We start from the raw sequence: 15817 nt of genomic DNA on the forward strand, positions 1-15817 counted from the left end.
ATGAAGGTTCAGACCTAAATAGCTCCAGTGCCAAATGTATCCCAGAGGAAAATTGTATGGCCTCATTTAATAGAGAAAAAGCATGAAGTCAAGCCAGCAGCAAGAACTGGGCTCTTTTCTGCAGTCATTTCAGGATAAAAAGCAGAGTGTAAGTAGTCTTTAAATATTTGACTCACACTATTGGACTATTGTAATCTACATCACTGATATGATCTGCACTTATTAAAATTTGGGTTTGTGAATAGCTCTGCACATAACAGCTCTGCCTCAGGCCATCACACAACCAGGCCTGTGTAGCACCAGCTCTGGTATTTTCCCTCTCACACCTACGTGGGCTTTTTTTTTTTCCCTCTGTTTCTGGGCTTTGCTTTCAGCCTCCCAAGCAGCCCAGCAGAAAATCAGCCCACTGCCTCCTCGCTGAGGAATGCACGTCCCCATCTGCCTGGCTCCTTTCAGGGGGTGCATGCAGGGAGGGGAGAGGCACAAAACACCACTGGTATCTCTGGAATAACCTCCTTGGGTCTGGTTTTCTGTTCCCCTCACTGTAGAGCTGTCACCAGCCCAGCCTCCCCCTTGGAGCCCCCATTCCCACCTCCCTGCACACTGCCTGGACCTGGCAGTGCTGGGTTAATGGTTGGATTTGGTGATTTTAGAGGTCTTTTCCAACATTAATGATCCTCTGAGAGCCTTATTCCCATGCCACCCCCTGACTCAGACTGTGAAACAGGAATGTTTTAAATGCCAGGATAACCCACAAGGACACAGGGGACAGTGAGGCTGCAGTGCTGCTTGGTGTTTCAGCATGTTTTAAAACAACAAAAAAAATACATTACTTGGCCTAAACTCTGCCTGCAACCTGAGTTCAGCAGCTGAGAGCTCCAGACCTGCTGAAGGATGCTGCACATGACTGAGATGGGATTTTCCTCACTGAATGTGGGTCTTGCATCTGGTCTGCCAGATTGAGAAGACAAGAAAACAAATGAAGGATAAGACAAAAAAAACCCAATCAAACTCTTTTTGCATATTTTATGTGTTTATACTGGGTTTAATGCTTTTGTGGGAGCAAACTAAGGAGCTGAAATAAGCAGTGTTAAAGGTGGACATTGGTCCCAGAGAGAGCCATGTTTGCTGTAAGGGCCAAAAAAACACAACCTGCCTTGGGAAACCAGGGAGATGAAAAACCTCTCATTGCTGTCCAGCATCATCAGATTCAGGAATAATAAATGATTGACCTGGAAGTGTGAGTGAATATGTGTGTGTGTGCATGGGACACGGGAAGGTACATTCCTGAATAATTTGTTGCTTTTCTGTCCATTGTAACTACTCCCAAAAATCCTTTGGGCATTACAATAAACCCCAATCTCAAAAGAGAGTTTTTGCAACACAATAATCCTGAACCATCATAACTATATTTGAAAATAACTATCATCTGCTAGAAAGACATTAAAACATCTATAGCTGAACCAACAGGCTGCTGTGGGAGCTCTGCACACACACACAAGATTTACACAGAAAAACAAAAGGAGAAAAGCACTGCCACTTCTAAGAAAACCCACAGCCCACCACCTACACGGTGAACTTTTAAGCACAGAGTGCAACATGCGATGAATTATTTATGAATTAATTTCCAACGAGCAGTTTAGCAGTCAAAGGAAACACAAACAGGCAGCGCAGCCCTGCCTGGGGTGACAGCAGGGGACACAGGAGTGCTGTTCCTCTGGCAGGGAGACATTTAGCAGTGTGCATGGCGAGCTGCACACTAACAAAGTTTAAAACAAAAATCCAATTCCTAGCAAACGCCAGGCTCTGCAGTGTCCCAACACAGCCTGTGGGAGATGCACGTGGCACGTGCCCAGGCAGTGCCAGGTGACAGCACTTCACCCCCACCACTCTCATTTTCTGCTAACCTAAAATACAAGTACAACGAGCTGCTGCTTAAAGGTAATGATGAGACAAAGAAATCTGGAGATGTAAAGGCCACATCCTGCTTTTAAATTAATTCTTTATAGCCAGGCTGCAGACGGGGCTGTCCCTGGCTGGTGCTGGAATGGGCTCTGCACTGAGGGCTCCACACCAGCAGTGGCCTTTAGCATGACATTAAATTAATGTTTTGTGGGTCTTTTTCCTCCTCCCAGGCTGAGATGCCTCATTTGCCTGTGGCTGCAGCTGAGCCCCAGTCCTGCTGCTGTCACAGCACTGCCAGGCCCTGAGGCTGGCACACTGCTGAGCACCTTCCCTCCCTGGCACCAGCGTGGAGCACGGGCACAAATGAACCTGGGTGGATTCCTGAATTGCTTTAGTAGCTCCTGGGGCAGGGGCAGGGGAGGTGTTGGAGGTAGCAGGAGAACAGAGGCAGGAGAGGCTTGGGAGAAGCCAAAAGCAGAGCAGACACGTTGGCCTGGGCTGGGCTGGGCTTGCTGCAGCTCCTGTGGCATTGCCAGGCATGGGCTGTGCTGGGTCACAGCTACCTGTGCAAACAGAGCACCTCTCACACAGCTCTATCTGCTGCAGCTGGAAGAGCTGCTTAAAAATGCTCCTTTTTTTTCATTCATTTGCAGAGCAACACCAGAGTCGTGCCCAGTTCCAGGAGAGGGGCTGAGATGGCTGCTCCTCCTGGAGCCCACACTGCTCAGCGTGGTTTAGCTCACTTCTCACACTGGCTTTTATAATGGGCACTTTTGTGACATTCCAGAAGCCCAGCGTGGCAGTGCACAGTCCTGCCAGCCAGGTGGGGAATGCTTTTTGGTTTTTTTTAGCAGTGCCACAATGGAAACCCTGAGTCCAGAGAGCCAGCATTTTTTTGTGGAAGAGCAGCATCACATTCCTTGGTAAGTCTGGCTCACACCCGTGTAAACTCTGTGTGATGAGGTGAAACCAGGATATTTCAAGTGAGAGGTTGCCCTTTATTCTGTCTTCCACCAGAGGACAAAGGCAGAAAGATGCAGTGATGGTTTAAAGAAGTTGACTCAGCTGAACCAGGTGAAACATTTGAGACACCTGCCCAGTTCAAATCCTTTGGCTGTTGGGAGGATGGTCATTGTTCACCTCCCAACGTGAGCAGACCAGGCAGAACAGCCAAGAACAGCAGAATCATGGGATTATCTGCCTGATTTCTGCCTTTTTCTTCTTTTCTGTTTTCTGCATTGACTTCTAGACCTCAAACCTTTTCCACATCCATTAAATCAAATACTTGAGCAGGACAAACCTGATGAGCACAATGTGCCAAGAGGAGCCCTGGGTTTTTTTTTTCCATTTTTGCAGGACAAGGACACTACACATAAAACCTGTATCAGGGAGAGGAGCAGGAGCACGAGGAGCCAGATGGAAGCTGGTGTGTCCCAGGGTGAGAGAGGAGTAGACACAAGCACCAGCTTCCTGCAGTGACTGATGGATCTTGATTGTCACTTCTTTCCCTCTCACTCAGGACGACCTTTGTAGCACCTAACAAGTGTCTGTCTGGGGTTTGGAGATATAATTTGTTCCTGATGTGAGGACTGCCTCCATTAGCTGTGGCATTTTAAGACATACCCACTGCCATGCTTCTTTCTTTCTCCAAGAGGATGACAGAAGAGAGCAAAAGTGACAGCAGAAATATTGAAAGCTCTGCAACCCTAGAGCAAGTTCAATCAGTTCCCACTGAAATCAGTAGGTGTTCTGTCCACAGATAGATTTTCACATTTTTAAGAGACAGAACAGGCAGCTTAATGTGAAAGGGCCAAAGTTTGGCATGCTGTGAATGACAGCTTGGATCCAGAGTCAACTGTAGGCAGATTTGGCTCAGGAGAGCTGATGTGGGCCACTCCCTTCCTGAGAAATACAAGGGTAAAACACCCACCAGGGCCAAAGGGAAAGGCTAAAAATAAACAAATTAATTAATAAGAACAATAACTATCATCACCATCTGAGAGCTACTGACCTCGGAATTATACTTTCATTCCTGCTTTGCATGAGAGCCGCCAGGAGTTTATGATAAGCCTTAGAAGGTGCAGGAATGGAGATGTCAGGCAATTCAGGGTAAACAATTCAATAAATTACAGTTGAGTTATTTGCAATTAAAAAAACATTTTAAGCAGATAAATTCCATTAACGTTGCATGGCCTCTATAAAGTGACCCCTAACTGCATATTAAAGAAGGACCTGTCTTTTTACGTTTTCATCTCACCACATAAAAAAGAATTAGGAACACATTGCCCAGACCAGCCCAGCAGGCTGAGAGCTCTCCTGAACATCTCACAGCCCTCTGGGCTGCAGCAGAAAGAAACCTGGATGCAACAGGAAAAAATGCAGCATGCTTGGGACCACTGGGAAAGAATCCCTCCATCAGATGCAGAGCTGCAATAACTTTGGTGTTGAGCACCAGGAGTCACTGCCAAGCTGCTGTAAAGTCCCATGGACTCCAGCAGATACCTGACTGCAATTGCTCACTCAATTTATGAGAGCAGTTAGGGCTTCAGGGTGGTGTTATTTTACTGTCGACACCTGCACCTGAACAGAAATGTTAAATGCCATGGGGCAATGCCTGGGCTGCAAATCCAGAAACACTCCAGCAAATCTAGAAGCGATTGCTCTTTGGTCAGATCTAGAAAAGAATGCACTCCCTGGAGGATCTGGCAGTGGAGTGACACTGGAACTGTCCTGGCTTATTTGGGTTTGCTCTGTGCAGAGATTAAGCCGTATGTAATGATCTTGTGAAATGCTCAGTTGGCTGCAGTTAGATAAATGGCCCATTCTAAATGATCCTCGCTGAACTGCAAAATCTAGCAGGCTGTGATTTCTCACTTTGGGTTTTTCTACAGCACTCGAGATTTCTAGCTGTTGGAATTGATCATATCCATAAGAAATTAAACACAGTTCAAGGCTCTGGTGGCAATTTCTCTGTCTTCCCTCAACCCCAGGAGTCAAGTGGAGTCTCCTGGAGTCTCACTCCTTGTAGTGCAAAAGGCAGCAGAGGAATGAAAAAGAATTTAAGATTCCCAGAGGAATTTAAGCTTTTCCCTTTCTGGCATTCAGGACTTCACCCAGCATTCAGATAGAAGATGGCTCTGCCTAGAGTGAGAGTTTAAAAGCGTCAGAAGAAGAAGAAGGTCCCTTCAGCCACGCCAGGTGTTTTAAGCCCAAAGCCAAGGTGTACTGGAGGAGCTGGGGGGAGCACAGTGAAGTCAGAGGTGAGGCTGGAAAAGAGCTTTCTTCCAGTTAGGTTCCAGACCACACTGAGGCACTGCAGTTCTGGGTTGGGAAAAGGCTGCCCAGATCACACAGGAGGTGCTGGCAGTTCACTCCTTGGAGCACAAGCTCTGCCAATGGCATCATTTGGATGTTTAAAGCCCTTGGCTCTGATTGTAGCACTTCCATGCTTGAATAAACAGTACTGGGATTACAGTCATTGTGGAAAATGGGATGGATTGCATCCCGGTTTGGCTGAGAGGGGAAGCCAGTCCTGGCTCTGCTGGGCGGGGAGCTGGCAGCCAAAGCCTCTGACATCCTGACAGCTCCCTGCTATGATTTCCCTCAGGAGGAGAGGGCCAAAGGGAGGAGCTACAGCAGACTGAAGCATCCCTTCTGCCAATGCTCCATTTAAAGCCAGCTTTACCCAGCCTCAGCTGATGGACTTGCAGTCAGTTCTGCAGGGGGGTGGGAAGCCAAGGGCTCCTCCATCCCCCCTAGAAGGGAGCAAGAATATTTGGGGACCAGGAATATTTCCCACTCATGCAAGGAAATTCCAGGCTGGGAATGTGGCTAGAGCAAGACTGGGCTGCCAAGACACTCAACTCTCACTCAGATTATCTCTTGCCCTGTGGTGTTCATTGTCTGTAAAGTGTTCAGTTAATCCCAAGTAGATGGGTGAATCCTGTCACACAAAAAGCCAGAGGCAGTGCCTGGAGGCCTGGACCTCCAGCTCTTCATCTTTAGAGATAGGCAAGCTTTGAATCTTTGGAAGAAACACCCTGACTACTGCTAATTATTACTGAAGCCTTGACATCTGCTGCTGCATGGCAAATGTGAAGGCAGTGTCAAAATGGGATAACAGGGTTAGAGGAAAGGCAAATATCACCACTGGGATGAGAATTGGTGTTTTGTTTGGCTCATCTTTCATGCACAGAAAAATAAAATTGTATGGAATGTCTCCCTGGAAAGACAGTTCCTTTCCTTCCTTATTAATACTGAGAGTCAAAAGTTAAACACAGCAGACAAAATACATATAGAATTAATGCAATGTTGGAGCAACATCCAACATCAATCCATCCTGAGCTCTGTTTCCTTTCCCCTTCTGGCCAGGTGGAGATTCCCTGTGCCCTTGTGCTGGGGAGAAGTGAGGAATCAAGGAGTCAACTACAACAACATCCCTGTTATATCCCTGAAATCCCTGCAATAACCATGGCTTCTCAAATAGTTGGAGAGCTGGAGACCTCCAGCATTCAGACTCGGTTCATTCCAAAGGAAAGAAAATAACCTTACAACATGGCAGTACAGGACAAACCAGCTCTTTTTAGTACAGTTTTTGGGGAGAATTGAACACTAGCTTGAGCTTAACTCCTGTCTCTAAGAAACTTGGGAATTTCCCCAGAAGAAAGACAATTTGAGGAGACAAGTCCAGAATCATGGGCAATGTTTTCCAGGTCCCTGTTAATTACCAGTGTTTGCTTAGCAAACAGTTGTTAAAATGCCTCAGTGCACCAGCTTTTCTGGGATCCCTTTGTATTTCCTAGATGTTCAGCTGGCAAGAGGCTGACAGATGTATTCCTCTGATTATTTTCCCCCTAGCTGGCAGAAGTTTGGAGAGGTTGATTTGACATTCCCTGCAGTAGTTTCTACAGCCATCAGGTCAGACACCTCTGAGATGCAAGCAGTTGCTTTCCGAAATGATAAAGACAAGCAAGTAACATGAATTTAATGTGGAACCAGCATTTTTCCACCCCCTGGCTAGACATGAAATCACTGTGAAGAGCAGCACACAGGGATGACTCCTGTTGTACAGATCCTAATCCTGAGGCTCATCCAAGTGAGTTCACCTTGCTCTAGCCCAAGAATTAAAAGAGATCTGAGTCACCTCCAAGGCAGAATTAACATGACATAGAGTTGGGCAGGATAGACGAGCTGAACTTCTCCATTCAGAAGAAGACATTCTGCTTGTCTCTGCCTCTCAGTCACCTATCAGGGCAGCCACTGTCGGGCACAGACCTGCAGGAGCTTCCTTGGAGGGGGAAACATTTAATATTCAGCAAAGAACCATCACCTCTGGCTTCTCATTGCAAAAGGAACTCCAGCCAAACTTGCAAATTTTCGGTCTCTTGGATAAAATTAGGCAGAGCAAACTATCTGAGGAAGATTGACTTTGGGACAGTGCATGAAGCCAGGGTCCAGGGAAACTTAGAACAGTTCCATATAAGCCTTTTAGTATCGCTGTTCTGGGATTGATGCATTTCATGGGACATTCTTCTCTAATATGTACTGAAATAATTAGCACAAAGAAGCTTCAGTTAACCTGAATACTGAACCCTTTTCTAGTTCTAGTCCAGTATCTGTCATTTTAGGAGAAATGCACTCTTGCAGCCCTCTTACTCTTCTGTTTGCATCCTACATCATACAGAAGTTGTTAATCTAAAAGGCTTAGACAAAATGTGGGAAAAGCAGAAGCTCAGGGAAAGGAGAAATGAAACAGAACCCACGTATCATCACTAGAAGATACCTACAGCAGTTATTTTTGCTGAAGCCTTTCAGCTTGTATTGAGTTTTGAGACACCTAGGAGGAGACAATCTGTTTCCCCATGTCTATCTACAGGCTTTCACACTGGAGTCTGGCTGGAACTTATAAAAGAAACCCCTATTTAACCAGAACCACTATAAAATGAATGATTCCTGATACCATGGAAGCTGACCTTCTGCCTTAAACAGGAAGCCTGTCTGACCACACCATTTTAGCTGTCACCTAAAACCCATCAAGCAGCGACTTTAACTTCTGTACACTGCTAAAAAGAGAAGGATGATCCCTCTTAGAAGGCTGAACTTTGGTTTCTGAAAACTCCTGCAGGTTGCTGTAATGTACAGGTCAACGCTTCCATTTCCTGGACGAGCACCAGCACCCCTGCACTGAGCAGAGCTTTTGATGTGCTGCTCAGTTCTGTAAAACCAGAGCACTTCATTCCTCCCCCCAGAGCTTCCCAAACAAACCTGAGGAGGATCAGGGCTCAGCACAGTGTTGCATTTCAGTGCAGGTGGCATTTTAATGGCTGAACAGCTCCATTAGCACTTAAAAGCAGCTGTAAGCAAGTGTTCTCACAAGCAATCTTACAAGCACTTGTAGGCTCTGCTCTGCAGAGGATCCTGTTAGCAAAAGCTGCAGAGCTTTGTCAAGCAGTGTCAGTGGTGCTTGTAAAGGGTGAGTAAGGGATGGAAGATGCAGTTCTGAGAGCAGGAATGAAGGGAGGAGCTGCAGGAGCTCTGGTCCCAGAGGGCTGAGCTCCCTTTTTCCAGAGGACACCAGAGAAGAAATGTGGCAGTCCAAGGGGCAAATCAGCTCCCTTTAAACTGCCTAGAGGTTCACACAGACTTTGGGAAGGCTAAGTCCCACACTCAGGGATTCCCTACTGGCGCTGTAGGACACAGAATGAACCACACTGACTCTGTGAATTCTCAGAATTTATTCAAATTGGGTTTATTCAAAATGTGATTTCTTTATATTTCTTTACATTTACAGAGACCAATATGATTGGATGGGCAAAGTTAACATCTCTTTGACCACATTGGTTAAGCCAGAGGGCCATCAAGAAATCCTTCCTCTAAAAGGAATTAATAACATAGATATAGTTAACAAACATCTCTTTTTGTTCACAGCAAATCACCTGGGAAAGAAATTTCACAAACCAAAATATCTCAGACATGAAATCAGGGCTACATCCTACATTTTGGTGGGCATACTGTGACTGCCTTCACTGCATTTTGATTTCTTCCTCGGGCACATCAGCCCAGTTCTCTCACATTAATCTACCTGAGATATAGTTCAGAGAATAAAGTTCCCATCAGCTTGGCCTGTCGTGGAAAGATCAGAGGTTTAATCATTTAAACTCCCTAATCACTGTCTCCAGATGTTTTTAAAAGAGAAGAGAAAAGAAAAATCAGAGTCAAGAATAGTTTTGTTAATCTTACCTGATTGTTATCTGGGTAAAAATATAAAAGAGAATTTTAAAAATCAGTTTCTGTTCACTGTAATTAGTGCCTGGGGAACAAATCTTCAGCAAATATTCATAGCAATGAAACATTTATAGACATGCTGCCTAGGTTTACCTACAGATTTTCTAGCCATGTTTCAGAAACAGCATCCAGGTCTCATTAGGCTACTCTGAAAACCTATGACCTACACATCTTTAAAAGTATCACATAAAAAATTCTTTCAAATCATAAAGCAGATGTGGTAGAGAAGTGTACATTGTCTGAATTTCCAGCAATAAGTAAGATTTCATAGCCAGGCCACAATTTATAGCTGCAAAATTTCTGTTGACTTCAAACAAAAGAGAATTTGGATCTCTGATCATAAGTACAGCAAATGTAAAATTCCTGCAAACGAGCACCTGTCTGGGAAGAAGACTGCTAAAGATTAGTGTTGATTCAAAAGAAAGCCACAGGTGAAAATCCTTCTGGCTTGTAAAATACATTTAACTGAACCAATCTGTCATCTATGCATCCTGCTTTATCTACCCAATCTCTCTATTAGCACTCATCACCATGGCATCTGAACCTCTGCTGCTGGAGGTGTTATTCCAATTATTTTAGTGTAGCTGCTGACACGTAACTGAGAGAAAGATGTGAGGTTCTGTTAGAAAAATAATGCTCCAATTAGCTGCTCCTTCTTCATCTAACAGCACAGAAAGTCCCACTGTGCAGGATTGTTTCCAGAGCTTGCTCCCTGGGGTAGTCTCTCCTCTTCTGTCTCATTGTTGGCTCTGCAGTGTTGACAGAGGAGCTTGGCAGTCCCCAGCCTGAGTCACATCCTGGAGCTGGAGCTATTTGTGATACTCAATACTGCTCAAATACTGCTCAAATACTGCTCAAATACTGCTCAAACACCTCCCAGGTACAGTAGCCCCTGCTCAGCTGAATTTCTTGCCTCTCCTGTGCTGGCCCAATCTATGTAGCAGACAGAGAAAGCCTTTTCCTTGTGCATCTTGACTCTTTCTGAAAGCAAAAGCTCCTGAGAAGGAGAGCTGTAAATACACAGCACAGTCTGAAGGAGCTGCTGGTTTGTGATCACGTACAAACTGCTTCTCTCTCAGCAGTTCTCTGGGACTGGGAATACATTTCATGACTCACAAAATATTTCATCCAGACACAGCATAAGAAAGAATTATAAACAACTTCAGAGACTGTTCCCAAGCTAAATCTTTGTGCACCTTCCAGCTTAAAGTCAGATATCTTGCTTAAAATTGGGATAATTTTCACTGTGGGCCCTCCTACCCCACCAGCAGCTGCAGTTGCTTGTCAAGCTTGGAAGCAGCAGTTGGAGACCACTTCCTTCCACTTCAGCTCTTGTTTCCCAGAAAATGAACCAATAAAGAGATAACAGATCTGAAGAACAATGTCTTACCCAGCTGCAAACAGATCTTCTTGACTTACATCCCACCTGGTGGTGCACACACATTGCTGCCTTCCCCATGCTTAACCAGCACCCAAAGCTCCAAGGGAGGAGATCTGAGGAACAAAATTTGTGGCATCCTAAAGTAACCTGGCTATGAAGACAAGACTTAGAGGTGCTGAGGGTCTGTGTAAAGCAATTACCACTTGGTCTTGCAGTTATCTTGGCTATACAATAACAACAACAACAACAAACAACAATATTATATTATAATAAAAATAAATTTAAAAAAATATTAATAGTTAGATCACTTGAAAAATCTGTTATAGCAGAACCAGTTCTGCCTAATGTGCCATCTGAAAAGGAACTGCTTTGAAGCTTTGTAGATCATCACAGGCAGTGGGAAGGATTAGCTGGTGGTTTTGTGAATGAGGTGGATTAGGAGATGTGCTGGATACAGCTTTACTGGCTTACAACAAGCTGGAGCTTCAGAATCACTGATTTTTTGCTTTCTCTTTTTGAAAACAAACCAACAACAAACCTGAGAGGTGTAAGGGCTAAATCCTGATTCTGTCTCAGGCAGCAGCAATTTCTTTCCCCCAGCACTCTGCTGGTACAGGATCTGGCCTGAACCCTGTGACTCTGTTCTTGTACTCACTTTGCTGAGGAAAACACCCTTAAAACACCTTTAAAACACTCAGAGTGTGTTGAAGGAAACATCAACCCCTATCTACAGCAAGATCCAGCCCAGAACCTCACAGAATAAAAAAGCTCTTGAGATATTTTGAGATTAACGAAGACATTTTGACCCACTAAAAACTCCCCTCCTCCAATGGCTCTCAGAAAAGTAGAAAGGGGAACAAACTGCCCAGGTTTTTATACCACTGGAGGGATTCCATCAGGATATACTTCTGTCTCAAACCTGGACAATAAGAACAGGTATTGGGTATTGACTGCCAGGACCATGTTAATGTTGATGAAAAGTCATTTATTTCTCACACCTGATGGACAAACAGCCCCACAGGACTGTGGGATTTTGGTGCCCAGGAGTGATGGTTTTACACACACATCAACCTGTTGAAGAAAAATATCTGTTCTATTAAAGAATTTGCTACCTGAACAACTTTTAACATATAGAGGTCAAATATCTCTCATAGGCATGAAGCTTCTTCAATAAATAATGAGCAGGAAAAAGTGACAATGTCTTTTAAATAGAATTTATTAAACCAAAGTGAAGGATCAAGGATTTTGCTGATCTGAATCTTTTTCAACAGCTGCCTTTTTGGTTTAAAAATAAGTATGACTGACCTTGAAACCCTTCTTAAGAAATTTTTTTCCTTTGAGAAGTCACCTTCAAGTTGGCAAGAGCTGCAGCTCTACTCCTCTATAGTAACTCTATAGTTAACTCTATAGTAACTCTTCTATAGTTACTCTTCTATAGTAACACCACCACCACCTCCACTCCCCCAGTTGCAATTAAATTCAGATTAAAACTTTACACAGCTGAAAGGGAAATCTAGTATTTGGGTATTTCTACAATTCTTTTGGCAGCTCTTAACACTGTGGGATGATTTAGTTTTTAAACTACCAGGATTTAACTTTTTCCCCAAATAGAGAAAAGCAGGATCCAGTGGCATGACAGAGCTGCAAGGATTTCAGTGTCATCACCACAGGTATGTGAATACAAGTGAAGCAAGTCCCCAAAGCCTGAATTCTGCTTTGTTTTATGCACTGTGGAAAGCAGATTTACTTTCCAGAGTGTACAACCTGCCACCACACCTTTGCTGGGAACCAAGGAGATAAGAAACTTTCCTTTTGGGTAAGTTGAGTGTGTTTTCTCTGACAGCCTCTGTGACTTGTACACTTGTACCATACTTAATGCAGACAAAAGTACAAATATTTTGCATCATTACATGGATGTTAACGTTCACAGTGCCTGTGGCATCAGTTCTAATTTAGCAAAGTGAATCAGTTCCTTTCTCTAACAATTCATCACTGCTGTGCCAAGCAGAAAGGCTGCATCGTGCCTGGCTGTTACCACACTCCAACATTAGCAATTCTAATTGCAAAACTCTTTTGAGTGTTACTCTACTGGAAAAAAAAAATCATCTTTTTAAAAACATAAAAGTTTCTCCTCAGATCTCAGCTTTGACATAAAACACAGGCAGAAACTGAAGCAGCAGGATCAAGTTATAATTGTGGTGAAAGTGCAAGGCTTGCCATGTTTTTGTTTCCACACCATTGCCCTGCCTCCTTGGTCTGTTTTACAGGGACACAAGTGGTGTGTGCTGGTGATTTGGACCCCCTTAACACCAGGACCTGCTACCAGAGCAGAAAGTGGCTGACTTGAGTTTTCACCTCAAATGTTAATTGAGGCAGGAGAGCAAATTCCTGGAAAGTAGTGGGGGAAATGCCCAGAAAGCTATGGAGGAAATCCTTGAAAATCACACACAAAAAAATTGCCAGAAAGCACAGGGAAATTCCACCAAAACACCACTCAAACTTCTGGAGAGCAGCTGGGGGAAAGTCTCAGTGATTTTGAGGAGAATTCCTAGAAAACTAAGGGCAAATGATGGAAAGCACCATGTAAGTTCCTAGAAGGTGGTGGGAAAATCTTTACAAAGCATCAATAAAATTCCTAGAAAACCACAATTAATTTTTAATTAAATTAATTTGTTAATTTAATTTTCTGGAAAACAACCAAGATGAAAAGCACCAATTAACTGGACCACAGGAAACAGCCTCAAGTCTCACCAGGGGAAGTTTAGATCAGATATTAGGAAACTTTTATTTCACAGAAAAGGTTGTAAAATGTTTGAACAGACTATCCAGGGAAGTGGTGGAGCCTCCACCCCTGGAAGTGATCAAAAAACGTGTGGATTTGAGGACCTGGTTTAATGGTGACTGTGGTGCTGGGCTGATGGCTGGACTTGATGACCTTGAAGGTCTTTTCCACCCAGAAAGCTTCTGTGATTCCATGAACTGAATTCCTAGAAAGTTGTGTGACAATTCTTAAAAAGGACCAAGAAAATTCCTAGAATGCATGGGGAGAATTCACAAAAAGCAACGGGAATTTTCCTGGAAAGCACATGCAGGAAAACAAATTTTCCTGCTAAGTCACAAAATGCAAATCTGAAAAGCAGCTGGGTAAATTCATAAAAAGTAGCAGAAAGCTGCCTAAAAGCACCAGGAACATTTCTAGAGAGATTCTAAGCCAAGGAATTTCTGGAAAGCAGTATGTGAATTTCTAGGAAGACTCCAGATTGAGGAATTTCTGAAAAATCAGGGATATTGCTCTCAACCTTCTAGTGCAAGGATACTTGGAAGGAACTGGGAAGTCAGAGGGATTTTTTTAGAATGCTTTTGGGCACAGGGATTCCTGTAAAACTGTTGGAAATGCCTGGAAAATATCTCGATTGAGGCACTACTGGAGATCCAGGGGAGGATTTAGAGAGAAGAGGTGGATTGGGACAATTCTCAAAAGCCTTGGGAAACCCCTGCTCCATTTTCCTGTCAATTATTTGTCCTCAGGCACAGCAGAGCCCTGTCCTCCCAGTGGGTTCCAGCCTCCCAAACACTCCAGGGGGAAGCAGACAAAAGGAGAGACCCTGGAGGGGGATCTGCAGCAGTCCCTGGTGGGCTCTGGTAAATATTTCCCAATTTTGAGCTGAAAACCACGGGGTGAGGCAGAGGAATCCTCACACACATCCATCTGGGCAAGGAGAATGCAGAGCTGAGAGGCTTTTGTGGCTGCTTACATGACATTAATTCAAGGAGCCCTTTGCAGTAGCTCAAGCAGAAGAGAAAAGACTCACTCATCAGAACTCATCCTTTGTGGAGAGCCTGTCTAATTCCTAATGAGGTTTCTCTGTGTCTTGCAGCTAAACAAATCCCAAAAAAATGCCTTGGCACAGGGTAGCCTCCCTGTGAGCATGAGCTCCTGCACCAGGGTGCTGATTAATGGCACGGCCTGATTGTGCCAGTAATTAAAAAGGCAGTGCTGGGCACAGCCAGGCATCCCAGGAATCAGGCAGGTCACTGCTGTGGGTGCCTAAAATTTTAATCTCTTCCCTCTCTTATTTTGCTTCTCTGTGTTTCTATCTCTGTTCTTTCCTTTTCCTTTTTTTTTTTCTTTTTTTTTTTTTAATTCTATTTTCCTTTCCTTCCTTTTTTTTTTGGTTTTTTGTTTTGTTTTGGTTTTTTGGTTTTTTGGTTTTTTTGGTGGGGGTTTTTTGTTGGGGTTTTTTTTTTTTTTGTTTTTTTTGGTTTTTTTTGGTTTGCTTTGTTTTTATAAAAGCAAGCCAACAATTTGGGGTGAAATGCAAGCAGGATGGGCTGGTAAAAGGTGATTTTAGGGCACACTGGTGCCTCTGAAGTCACAGGGGATGTGCCTTGAGCCTGGTGCAATTTAGCACAGTCTTGAAGTGTCCTCTGTGGTTCATGTGGGAGCTGGAAGGAAACAGCTCCATCCTGGGCACACCAGCTCTGCCTCCAAATTGCTTCCCCTCACTTCTGGCCACTACAATCAACTCCTTCACCCTGCTGATTTCTCTGATTCCAGCAGAACATCCAAGCTGCTGATGAAGAGAGATTGCACAAAAAGCCCAAAGGTTTGGGGCTGGCAGGTCCTGGCAGGTCTGAGGGCTGTGCCAGGGACCAGCACGGGAGGAGGGAGGGATGACCCCACCCTGCAGCCCCTGCCCCTGCCACCACCCCACACCCTGCCTGCAGCTCAGGGGCTGCACAGCTCTTGGATTTTATGCTTCCCATGTCACACCCTGTGGGTTGGGGGGTTGGTTTGTGCAGGAGGGGGGACTGTGTCTATATTCACATATAAATTGAAAATGTATTAAGCCTGTCAGTTATCCTGGTTTATGTACATATTTTATTTCTGATTCATATTCAGCCCGTTCACAGCCACAATATTTTGTGTTCCTTGTGTGAAAATTAATAAAGAAAAAATTGGATCATCATGAAAGGCTTCATTTCCTTAAGCTAGCAGTGGTGAGAAAAAAAATTCCATCTGCTTTATGTCACCTCAGTTTCAATCAGTCAAAAGTAAATTTCCATCAACTCAATCCATATACTTTTCCCCTCTGTTTACTCTCCCTGTACTGCACGGAATCAAGCTAAAGTGCAGGAGGACTTTTATGGGCTTTTTAGATTAGTGCAGATGGTGTTGCACAAAGACAAGAAATACATCTCGCTTGCACCCTCCTGTTGCTGCCCAGGGAAGCCACTGAGCACGTT

Source organism: Prinia subflava, chromosome 16 (genome assembly GCF_021018805.1).
Source record: "Prinia subflava isolate CZ2003 ecotype Zambia chromosome 16, Cam_Psub_1.2, whole genome shotgun sequence".
Lineage (NCBI taxonomy): Eukaryota > Metazoa > Chordata > Aves > Passeriformes > Cisticolidae > Prinia > Prinia subflava.